Here is a 13040-nt window from a genome sequence, read left to right on the forward strand (position 1 = left end):
ATCAATGATGATAATGAATACGACACAACAACACCCAGTCATCCCAAGGCTGGTGAAAATCCCTGACCCTGCTGGGAATCGAAGCCGGGACGCCGTGCTCGGGAAGCGAGAACGCGACCGCGAGACTACGAGCTGCGGACTCACTGTTATTGAGCAACTATTAATTGTGGATACATGTTATTACGTACGTCACGACGCAGTCTGCTGCCGTCAAGCTGACAATCGGCTGCAACACCACAGTGCTGTACTAGGCACGGCCCTGCTGCCTTCCTCCGACCTTTTAAGAGGGCTACCAGCCAGTTACAGGGGTGACCTACAGTTTATCTGGGAATATCTGAGCCACGGGGCAACTTGGATTTTTTTGGAATTTGTTGGCTGCCACTCATCCAGCCATAGGCTAATTGGTCATGAAGCCTGATTCAAATTAAATCCAGGGTTGCGAAAGAAAGTGACTTTAAAGTCCCTATTTCCTACAAAAATCAGGTAAAAATTTTTTAAATTTACGTATAATGAACGGTAGTTGAGCCAGCTAGACAGAAAACTACAGTGAGATGACAAAAGTCATGGGATACCTCCTACTATCGGACCTCCTTTTGCCCGGTGTAGGGCAGCAACTCGACGTGGGGTGGACTCAGCAAGACACTGGATGTCTCCTGATGGAATATTGAGCCATGCTGCTTCTATAGCCGTCCATAATTACGAAAGTGTTGCCGGTGCAAAATTTAGTGCGCGAACTGACCTATTATGTCCCATAAATGTTCGATGGGATTCATGGCGGACGGTCTAGATGGCCAAATCATTCGCTCGAATTGTCCAGAATGTTCTTCAATCCAGTTGCCAACAACTGTGGCCCAATGACATGGCGCATTGTCATCCATAAAAATTACATCGTTGTTTAGGAACATGAAGTCCATGAATAGCTGCAGATCGTCTCCTGTAGCCAAACATAATCATTTCCAGTCAATAATCACTTCAGCTGGACCACAGGGCTCAGTCCATTCCATCTAAACAGCGCCCACACCATTACCGAGCTACCACCAGCTTGCACAGTGCCTTGTTGACAACATGGGTCCATGGCATCGTGGGGTCTGTTCTACACTCGAACCCTTCCTCTTACCAGCGGAAATCGGGACTCATCTGACAAGGCCACGGTTTTCCAGTCGCCTAGGGTCCGAAAGGCGTGGTCACGACGCCATTAGAGTTGCTGCAGACTATATCATGCTGTTAGCAAAGGCATTCGCGTCCGTCGTCTGCTGCCATAGCTCACTGACGCCAAATTTCGCCGCACCGTCTTAAAGGATAAGTTCGTCGCACGTCCCACATTGGTTTCTACGGTTATTTCACGCAGTGTTACTTGTCTGTTAGCAGTGAAAACGCTACGCAAATGCTGCTGTTCTCGGTCGTTAAGTGAAGGCCGTCGGCCACTGCGTTGTCGGCTTTGAGAGATAATGCCTGAAATTTGGTGATGTCTGCATACTCTTGTCACTGTGGACCTCAGAATATTGAATTCCCTAACGATATCCGAAGCCGTATGTCTCTTGCATCTATCTACAAATACGATTCCGCGTTCAAAGTCTGTTAATTCCCGTTGTTTGGCCATAATCACGTCTGAATCTTTTTACATGAATCAGCTGAGCACAAATGACAGCTCCACCCATCTACTGCCGTTTTATACCTCGAGTACGCGATACTATCGCCTTCTGTGTATGGGCATGTCGCTATCCCATGAGTTTGTCACCTCACTGTAATTACCGTATGGGTACGCAACTTTATAGGAACGATGTTCAGTCCGTGTGCTGCAGGCTCTGCTTTGTTAGTAGTGTTAGTGTCATGCCTTGCCTTTACAGTGCGCATTACTGTTGCACATAGTCAACATGCGTCTGGACAGGGTGAGCAGCGCTTTACTAATAAAGCTATGTTATAAAAAAAAAAGAAAAGTCTTCCAGGCTGTCGTGGATGCAGGTTTTAGTTACGGTGACCAACGTTTGTATCCTGGAACGTAAACATGGTACGCTGTTAACAAAATCTGTTAATGTTGTCCTGTCATGTGGAAACTAAAACTGTGCCGTATCTCCTTTACAAATGTTTCCACGAAGTTTCATTGCCCTACGATCACTTGTTTTTCATGTCAAGTAGCGAAAGGTTAACCATAACCACCCTGTAGTTTTCTGTGGTGTATGGGCGAAATTTTTGCGTCTAGAAATGTTTCCTACTTCAGAGCTAGAAGGTACAGCGCTTTGCGCAGAGGAAGTGGCAACGCAGTGGTTAACCCGATAACGCCAAATTGCTATATTCGATCGGACTAAAGCTTACACGAGTTCCAACACTTCGGACTTGTGCCGTGTACTGACGAATCGCTTGTAGACAGTGTAAGGTAGAACGAGGCAGCAGAGCGCTCGTCGCCCGCATGTAGACGGGGACTCTCTGGTTGCATGTTAACGCCAGCAGTCCGGCCATAAGCGGCCCCCAGGGAGCGCTCGCGTGCCTGGAATGCAACAGGTGGTGGTGGTGGTGGTGGTGGCGGCGAGGGTGGCGGGCCGACCCTTCGATCCGCCAGGCAGCTCAGCGCAACCCAGCTGTTCCGCCTGGCCGCTGCTGTAATAGTCGCCACACGGCACACGACGGCTGCCGCGTGACCAGCTTCACCTGGCACCAGGCTCGGATCTAAAGGGGTGGGGGAGGAAGAGGAGGACATTATAGCGTAATGTCTCCCACCCCCACCCCCCTCATTTCGTTCGGAAGCAAAGCTTACTAAAGCCATTTATATCTTAAAATATTTCAACAAACAGTTAAAGAATAAAAGTGCACAAAAACTAAGTCTCCTGCAAATGACCAGAAATTCTAGAAAATTACAATAGCACGGAAAAAACTTCAGTAGTCAATTTCACAGATATTTTTATTTATCTTTACCTGTTTCATTGGATGACTCTGTTTTTTTTTTTTTTTTTTTTTTACTTTATTGTTATTTTAAAACCTGTACAACAGGCAGGCTGTCAGCAGCACACTACGCTGCTCTTCAGCCATAGAAGACACAAGCAGCAAAAACAGTGTGAGAATAAAAACAGTGTGAGAATGACTCTGTTATCTTCAGAACCTTATAAATCATTAGACCTTCCCCACACCGAGCGAGGTGGCGCAGTGGTTAGCATACTGGACTCGCATTCGGGAGGACGACGGTTCAATCCCGCGTCCGGCCATCCTGATTTAGGTTTTCCGTGATTTCCCTAAATCGCTCCAGGCAAATGCCGGGATGGTTCCTCTGAAAGGGCACGGCCGACTTCCTTCCCTCTCCTTCCCTAATCCGATGAGACCGATGACCTCGCTGTTTGGTCTCTTTCCCCAAAACCAACCAACCAACCAACCAACCAACCTTCCCCACACACTTACGTAAAGTATATTTATTAAAGTATAATAAGAAAACAAAACAACATGTTTTTGATGAATCTTCTGTGTGCCGTTGCCTTAAAACTGCGTACTTTCGTAACGCGAATATAACTAAATACGAAACTTCTATACCACTTTGGCATTTCCCGTCATTTTGTTACGACAAACCGTACCAATAACAACGCGTTCTCAAGGGATTAAATGTGCTGGTGCTTAGCAAAAGCGTACATTCATACTGTCCAAATATGGGCTTCAATGGAACAAGACAAACACAATATGGCATTTTCGTCTCGCAAGTTCTACTGTTATGTAGCGAGCGTTCTTGCTTCTTATTGGTTCTACTAAACGTGGCACATTGCCGAAATATAGCAGAATTTACACTACTGGCCGTTAAAACTGCTACACCACGAAGATGACGTGCTACAGACGCGAAATTTAACCGACAGCAAGAAGATGCTGTGATATGCAAATGATTAGCTTTTCACAGCATTCACACAAGGTTGGCGCCGGTGGCGACACCTACAACATGCTGACATGAGGAAAGTTTCCAACCGATTTCTCATACACAAACAGCAGTTCACCGGCGTTGCTTGGTGAAACGTTGTTGTGATGCCTCGTGTAAGGAGGAGAAATGCGTACCATCACGTTACCGACTTTGATAAAGCTCGGATTGTAGCCTATCGCGATTGCTGTTTATCGTAACGCGACATTGCTGCTCGCCTTGGTCGAGATCCAGTGACTGTTAGCAGAATATGGAATCGGTGGGTTCAGGAGGGTAATACGGAACGCCGTGCTGGAGCCCAATGGCTTCGTATCACTAGCAGTCGAGATGACAGGCATCTTATCCGCATGGCTGTAACGGATCGTGCAGCCATGTCTCGATCCCTGAGTCAACAGATGGGGGCGTTTGCAAGACAACAACCATCTGCACGAACAGTTCGACGACGTTTGCAGCAGCGTGGACTATCAGCTCGCATCACGATGGTCGCATCCGTGTTGGGCGACATCGTGGTGAACGCACATTGGAAGCGTGTATTCGTCATTGCCATACTGGCGTATCACCCGGCGTGATAGCATGATACCATTGGTTACACGTCTCGGTCACCTCTTGTTCGCATTGACGCCACTTCGAACAGTGGACGTTACATTTCAGATGTGTTACGACCCGTGGCTCTACCCTTCATTGGATCCCTGTGAAACCCTACATTTCAGCAGGATAATGCACGACCGCATGTTGCAGGTCCTGTACGGGCCTTTCTGGATACAGAAACGTTCGACTGCTGCCCTGACCAGCACATTCTCCAGATCTCTCACAAATTGAAAACGTCTGGTCAATGGTTGCCGAGCAACTGGCTCGTCACAATACGCCAGTCACTACTCGTGGTGAACTGTGGTATCGTGTTGAAGCTGTGTGGGCAGCTGTACCTGTACACGCCATCCAAGCTCTGTTTGACTCAATGCCCAGGCGTATCAAGGCCGTTATTGCGGCCAGAGGTGGTTGTTCTGGGTACTGATTTCTCAGGATCTATGCACTCAAATTGCGTGAAAATGTAATCACATGTCAGTTCTAGTCTAATATATTTGTCCAATGAATACCCTTTTATCATATGCATTTCTTCTTGGTGTAGCAATTTTAATGGCAGTAGTGTATTTTGTGCTTCATGGGTCGGAAAGACTCCTCCACGTGAAATAGCATGAAGTGACGGCACAAAAATCGTAGGGCGCCACGCCAATGTTAGCTAACTCGTACCGTGCGACGACGGTTTCAGAGATTTTAGTCAGATCGACTGACAAAATTTTACTTTCAAAGTCACTGAAAGTTTTTCTCATTCCTCTCCTTAGTCTCATATTCACTTCGTTTATCTTTTGTTTACCAGCTAACTTTCGACTGGAATCTGTTTTCTAGCACAGCTATTAAATCACGGTTGGTTTTCCCTTTAAGACCTTGTTCGGAACGTACTTGTCTAAGATACATTGAACGACTCTGTTGAATTTTTTCACTTGTGCTCCACATCTTCGCTTCCGGCACTGAATATTTGATATTGCAATTGTATTTTGTCATTCTTGCTAGGTAAGAATAATTTACTACCTTTCCTTACATTCTTTATGATGCCCACAGTCATAGGTGCTAAATGATAATTTTTATTACTTTCCAAATAACAATTATTTTTCATATTTTGGATTTATTTTAAAGTTCGGTTATCCAGTTATAATAACACTTGAAGTCACTGACATTAAAATTGTTAATTTTTAATTTTAAAATTAAGTTCATAGAAGATTATCGATATGTAACGCAGTTGTTATATAAAAGATTCTTTGTAAAAAGTGGGTCAAATGGCTCTGAGCACTATACGACTTCACTTCTGAGGTCATCAGTCGCCTAGAACTTAGAACTAATTGAACCTAACTAACCTAAGGACATCACACACATCCATGCCCGAGGCAGGATTCGAACCTGCGACCGTAGCGGTCGCCCGGCTCCAGACTGTAGCGCCTAGAACCGCACGGCCACAACGGCCGTCAGATTCTTTGTAGTTAGTTGGAAGTTGTTGCTTGGATTTGGCTAGAAGTTGCTGCACTGTCTATATCATGTCATATTCTGATATTCAGGCATTTTTGAATCTTGATACTGTTCTCTATCAAAACATATGAGAATTAAAAGTTCAGTGTGAAAGATAAAGTGCCTGCAACGAGTTACGTCACATACATACTTTAAACAAAAACCTAAATATCCTCCTGCGAGGAAAAATATACTTCTATATACAGAGCCAACAAATAAATCGAATGAATACAACAAGTTAAGTAAAAGACTAATAAATTTTTATAGCCGCCACTATTTTATGAGTAATTCTACCTGTATTCGTATTTGCTCTCAGTGGCAAAACACATTACACAGACATAAGCAAACAAGTAGGTTGCGAGGTTTGTGATAAAATTATATTTTGATTAGTTATGGATTATATTAAAATTATATTTTGATTAGTTATGGATTATATTAAAATTATATTTTGATTAGTTATGGATTATATTAAAATTATATTTTGACAATGTAATAGATGAGAGTATAAAGGTCTGAACATGCACACCATCGGTGTTAGAGTTGCAATTATCTGTGATAGATGGTACGGACGCAAGAGTGTGTTAGTGTTGTTCGTGTGTCTGTAGTTACCAGGCCTGGCAGAATACGTAAAGGGCCTGAACAGCGTCGGATGATGAGTGACCATAGTGAAGGACTTGCAGTTGGTGCGAACTTGTATGAGACATCGTTATCAGCAATCGACATAGTCTGAAAAAATGCCTCGTTGAGGACTCCATTGATGTGGCTGGTCGAATCGCACAATACCCAGGTTTATGGGGTATTCTAATGTGACAGTGGCTTGCTGTTTGATTGCATGGTAACGTGAGAGAAAATATACTCGTCGCCAAGGTTTTGGTAACCACGTCTGACCACAACGAGAGAAAATCGCCATATTGTGAACCGAGCACATCGTAACTGCTTCACATCTGCGCCTGCCATCCGAGAACAAATAATAAACTCCTTGCTGCATTCCGTGTGATCCTGGATCTTTGGTCGGTTACTAGCAGCAGCTGGACTACCACCCCCTGCGTAGGCTTGTGACCGAGCAAGCTGGGATATTTTTAACAAGTTTGTTTGTGTGGCCATCCTCCGCAGCAAGCATATAAATACTTGTTTTGCAAATCAAACTGCCTTTTCCTGCTGTTATTTAGTTTATTTAATCCATACCCGTTTCGCCTTCTACTGTTTTAAGGCATCATCAGTGGGATGATTTGCTGATCTGCGTTTCCTCATATCTGGTCTGGAGGTCGCACTACCCCTTTTATCACTGTTCTATATTCACCTCTTCGTGTTTTCGCCATATCCACACACTGTTCAGCATGTTTCTCACTCTTTTTTGTGATGGACTATCGTTCTTCTGTCACTCGATACAACTATTTCGCCGTACATTTCTTTTCACAGCGTAAATATTGCGACTTGGAAACACGTAATGGAGTTTTGTTATTTGGGGAGCAAAATAACTGATGTTGGTCGAAGCAGAGAGGATATAAAATGTAGACTGGCTATGGCTAGGAAAACTTTTCGGAAGAAGAGAAATTTTTTAATATCGAGTATAAATTTGTGTGTCAGGAAATATTTTCCTGAAAGTATTTGTATGGAGTTTAGCCATGTATGGAAGTGCAACATGGACGATAAACAGTTTAGACAAGAAAAGAATAGAAGCCTTCGTAATCTGGTGCTACAGAAGAGTGCTGAAGATTAGATGGGTAATCACCTAACTAAAAATGAGGTACTGAATAGAATTGGGAGAAGAGGAATTTGTGGCATAGATCGACTAGGAGACGAAATCGGTTGGTAGAACACGTTCTGAGTTTTCAAGGGATCACCAATTTAGTACTGGAGGGAAGCGTGGAGGGTAAAAATCGTAGAGGGAGACCAAGAGACGAATACGCTAAGCAGATTCAGGAGGATGTAGGTTGCAGTAGTTATTCGGAGATAAAGAGGCTTGCACAGGATAGAGTAGCATGAAGAGCTGCATCAAACCAGTCTCTGGATCGAAGACCACAACAACAACGAAATACCCTTAAACTAGTTTTTTGCAGTTTTCAAAATGACTAAGATGTCAGATATGGAAAACGGAAGGAAGAGAATTTGCAGCGAACACTTGATGCTCTGCGAAATGGTTATCTCGGTTTGAATGTTGTTGGAAAGCTGTATTTTGTTCCCAAAGCAACTCTCAAACGGCTGTGGACGATAAAAAAGTAATCGGCAGCGCTAGTGACTTGGCTTCTGAAGCGGAGCAAGAGATACGTCAACTAGTGCCGCAGTTAAAAAGTGCATGTTTGGCATCACATCTAAGGACTTAACGAATGACAGAATTCAAAGTAGCCGAAAGAAACAATATACCGCTCAGATTCAGCTGTGAGAAAAAGGTGGGCGGCAAGGTGTGGTACTACAGTTTTATGAAGAGGTATAAAGAACTCTCGTTGAGAGCACAAGAGGCCGGCCACACCCATGGCTCGTGCCACTGGTTTCGACAAAGAGAGAGTTGCAGAGTTTTTTGAGCTTCTCACAAAGACAGTCGGTGAGAACATGTTGGAACCATCTGCAGTTTTTAATGCCGGTGGAACTGGGCTTTCCACCGCATAGAAAAAGACAAGGAAAGTAATTGCTAAGAAGGAGAGACAAGTTGGATCCATCTCGAGTGGAGAGCATAGTGTTACAACTATTGTTTGACGCGTCAGTGCTGCTGGACAATACGCACCACCGATTCTAATCTTCAAGCGTGCTCGTGCTAAAGATGATCTGAAACATGGAGTACCTACTGGGACAGTCTTCGGTTTGTATTCAGATAGCGGATACACAAATACAGAATTATTTGTGAAATATTTGGTACATTTTATTGCTCATGTAAAACGTTCGAAGTAGTATAAGATTTTTCTTCTCCTCGATGGTCATACACCCCATACAAAAAACCCGGATGCACTGCATGTGGCTCGAGAGAATGGAGTGATATTGCTGTTTCTTCCCAGTCACACCAGGCACAGACTGTAGCTTTTAGATGTGTGTTACTACGATCCTTTAAGCAGTTACTACGCAGACGAAATGGAAAAATGGCTACGAGCCCATCCAGGACGTGTAATGACCCATTCCAAGTTCCAGCGACTTTTGGGAAAGCATATGGGAGAGCAGCAAGTATAGAGACGCAATGGATTTGCTCGTTCTGGAGTCTGGTCGGTGGATAGAGATGTCTTTAAGGATCATCACTTTTCTGCCTATAAGGCAGTTCAATCTGATCCATCCAATGAAGAGTTAAAAGTAGTGACAGACGCAACACCATTATCACCAACAGCGAAGGAACGGGACTTAGGTTCAATATCTTGCTTAGAAATTTCAACAAGACCGCCAGCAGCCGCCAAGGACACCGAAAAAAATACTGCCGGACCCAGTCATTTGGCTGTTCCTTTAGCAAACATTTCTCCTGTTCCCTAATCATCCTTTTAGTTTCTTGATTATACTTTGTGACCATATTCAAATCCACCCAGTCGTTGTATACTGAAATAAGAGATGTTTAATTACGAAATTTCGGATATACGTCTCATGGTCCATTCACGGAACTGAACAGCCCCGATGATGGAAACGGTTGGCCATGAATGGACCTTTACCGATGGTGTTAAAGGTATTTCTGGAATAACCGTTATACACTGCAATGTAGGTTACCGAAAGAATTCTGACATTCAGTTTCACTTCTTTCAGATTTATTTCAAAGTTTATTTTTTCAATTTTAATTCTATTCGAAGCCATAGACATTAAAATTGGTAGTCACAAACTTTTAAAATCACTCCAAACGAAAGAATGTCGACAAGTAACTGATTTGTTACACAAAAAATTTCTTTGATACATATAGGAGCTTTGTTTTCTTTAGTTGGTTGTGAGGTGGATGGCGTATGTTGGCTTATAGGCAGCATGACCCAGGCTTTGATTTTCGTTTAAGAATCTGCGTACTTAAAATGCATTAATCTGTTAACGGCGTGTGTTGTTGTTGGCGACGTGGTTTCTGTCGTTTACTGTCATGTTGAACAGATCTGATTCATGATTTCATACTTGAAAGATAATTGAAAAGATTCAGTATGATGCAAATAGCGAGTGTAATATACTTATGTAAACCTCTTTTTGAAGAGAAAGTGTAATTTTTGATCTGTGGAACCATTGTTACTGAGTATACCGAAAAACTTCTGAATCTGAAGACAATGTGGAAATATGAAAACTACTGTATGTGAAACGAAGGAAATAAATCAACAGTTGAATGCATCTTAAGCACACAGGTTCTTATCCGAAAATCAAAGCCTGGGTCATGCTACCTAGAAGGCACATTTTCTTCTGAACGCCACAAAAAACAGATGAGTAGTAATTTTTTTTTTACTGTGCAGCCTTCTTTCTCACAATTTTGACTGCATTACTGTAGCGTTGTCATTGCTAAAAAGTGCATTTGACTTAAACAATAATTAATTTCTCAAGTCTGTACATTGCATTATTTTATGTATTAAGAGAGGAGAGTGTCGTTGCAGGGTGCACAGATTGTTACTTTGCCCTACTCCGCCCGTCCCCCAAATAGAACTTACTGTCGCCCCACTAATAGCTTGCCACAGACGTCTAGCATTTTAATAATAATAACAGCGGAATGTATAGAACAGCTTAATGTAACAATAATAATAATTTGTTTGCGTCAGTGTTTAGTACATTGTGTTAGCATACCTCCCCAATAAATTGCAGACCAAAAAAATACATAATTTGAGAAGCGTACGACCAATAATCTGAGAAGCATATGTGTTACGGAATTGATTGAAGAGCTTAATTAACAGGAAACTCTCAGAACTTTCATAATATCATAATTTACACGATATAAAATAGAAGGGTTTGGTCAACATTACCAGTTTTTCAGTTACTGCAAAGACTGTGAACATAGATCTGCAGACATTTAAAAAAAAAGACCTTTCATTGCCCTTTTCACCCCCCTAGTTTTGGAATTTCGAAAAATCCTTCTTAAGCGACGTGTACAGTGTAAGATCCACACCTTCTCCAAGTTTCAGGTTTCCACCCTTAGCGATATGGACTGGGCGGGGATGGGTCAGTCAGTCATTCAGTCAGTCAGTCAGTTCCTTTTATACGATGGCTGAGCCCAAACGAAGTAGCAAATCCCCGTAGAAAGACCTACGCTCATTAACAAAAGATAATGTTATGCATCTGGTGGGACAGCGAAGGTGTGGTCTACTACGAATTGCTTCCTCGATGTGTAACCATCACTATTAACTTTTATTGTCAACAACTGAGACGTCTTGCAGACGCAATCCAAGAACGACGACCAAGAAGATTGCCTGAAGTGATGGTAGTTCACGATAACGCCCACTCGTATTCTGTTAGACTGAGTAAAAACACTGTACAGGAGGTGAGTTGGGAAGTCATTGTGCACCCAACTAATTCTCCTGATCTTGTGCCCTCAGATTTTCATCTTTCCCGCTCTCTATCGATTAATCTCCAAGGAGTTTTGTTTCCGGATGAAAATGCTCTCCGAACACGGTTCGACGACTTTTTTCTCAAAAGCACGTGATTTATACAGTCGCGGAATCGTAAAGGTGCTCCAGCTTTGGCAGATTGATGTAAATAGTGAAGGAGAATGCATTATTGATGACTAAACTCTCTGTTACGTTACCTGTTGTGTTTATTAAGCTTATGGAAAAACGCCAAGAACTTATGGACGAACCTAATGCATCGTGACACAAAATAAAAACACCTGAAGCCGTCCTTGTGATTTTAATTTATTTTGTCGCTACCAGTTTCAGCGCTTCATTGCGTCATCTTCAGGCTATCTTTGATGCGGTACAGGTTGATATGATCCCGATGCATAACCCATCAGTTGCCAGTATTACTGGATACGCAGATAATGCTGGCAACTGATGGGTTACGTATGGGGATTCTCATAAGACACTGTGTGGTGTCCCAGACGAGGATTGCGGTTTTGTGAGCGTACGCCAGTTCAGTATGTAGGGACAGCGTATTAAATGACGCAGTCAGTAACTAACTGGGAGGCGTGGTTTGATAAAATGATGGACTTTGCCATGTTTAATTGAAGCCAATAATTAACTTTGTTTCCACTGAAATCTGAAGTGCGTGGTTTTGACCTGTTGACCTCCAACTATTTCCTATTTCGTGGTGGAAACTATCAGCATCTGTTGTTACGAGCCAGCTGCAGGTGCTCTGTGAACTCTTACCGATTTGCATTTTCCAGCTCTGTGTAGCACCTCGGAATCTTTCTGCATGTAAAAATGAAATGAAGTGATCGTATGGCTTTATTGGCCTGGCTTGTTCGGCGACTTGCACATCTTTGTGAAGAACATGAGACGAAATGATTAAGACAACGAAAACATCCCGTCCTTGCGCGAAGAAAATCTGCGTTCCTCCCGAGAATCTCTAGCATATCGCTAGAGCTTTTGTTTTTTCGTGGCTGCTATTGGAACTTCGCCGACATCATGGTAGCTCTGAGGTTGGACGAAAGCAGCGTTTCGCGCCACTAATTCAAAAGGGCGTTTAAACAAAACTTTTCAGTACACCAACTTTAAACTTGACTTATCTTGTTGTACAGCATGTACCAAGACAACAAAAACAAAGTTTTTTGGATGCCAATATCAACTCCGTGCTCTGTCAAGAATTGTTCTCTTTGTCCTCGAACTCCATCGGTTGATGGAAAGTTAAAGTTTGAAAGAAGAAGCGAAGCAGTTGATTAACACAGTGAAAAAAATGTCCTTGAGAGAAGAAAGCAAAGATTACAAATAATTTAGTAAGAGTTTTACAAGGAAATAGGCAGGATTAGAGGTCAACGGCGTCGAGGGCATAGATTTTTTAATTTTATTTCATTACGAAACTCTGCTTCTTCCGTTGACTGTCCCCTTCAGTGGTTTTGTTTGTCATCCATTTGAGACAGTATACAAATATGTTTCCTTGGACAGCAGCGCACATTTGTTTTTAGGGTTCTGTGCGTCAGTCCGTAAAAATGAAACTCTTACAGGATCACTTCGTTGTCCCTCTGTCTGTCTGTCAACAAAATGGCTCTGAGCACTATGGGACTTAACATCTGTGGTCA

Source organism: Schistocerca serialis, chromosome 1, assembly GCF_023864345.2.
Source record: "Schistocerca serialis cubense isolate TAMUIC-IGC-003099 chromosome 1, iqSchSeri2.2, whole genome shotgun sequence".
NCBI lineage: Eukaryota > Metazoa > Arthropoda > Insecta > Orthoptera > Acrididae > Schistocerca > Schistocerca serialis.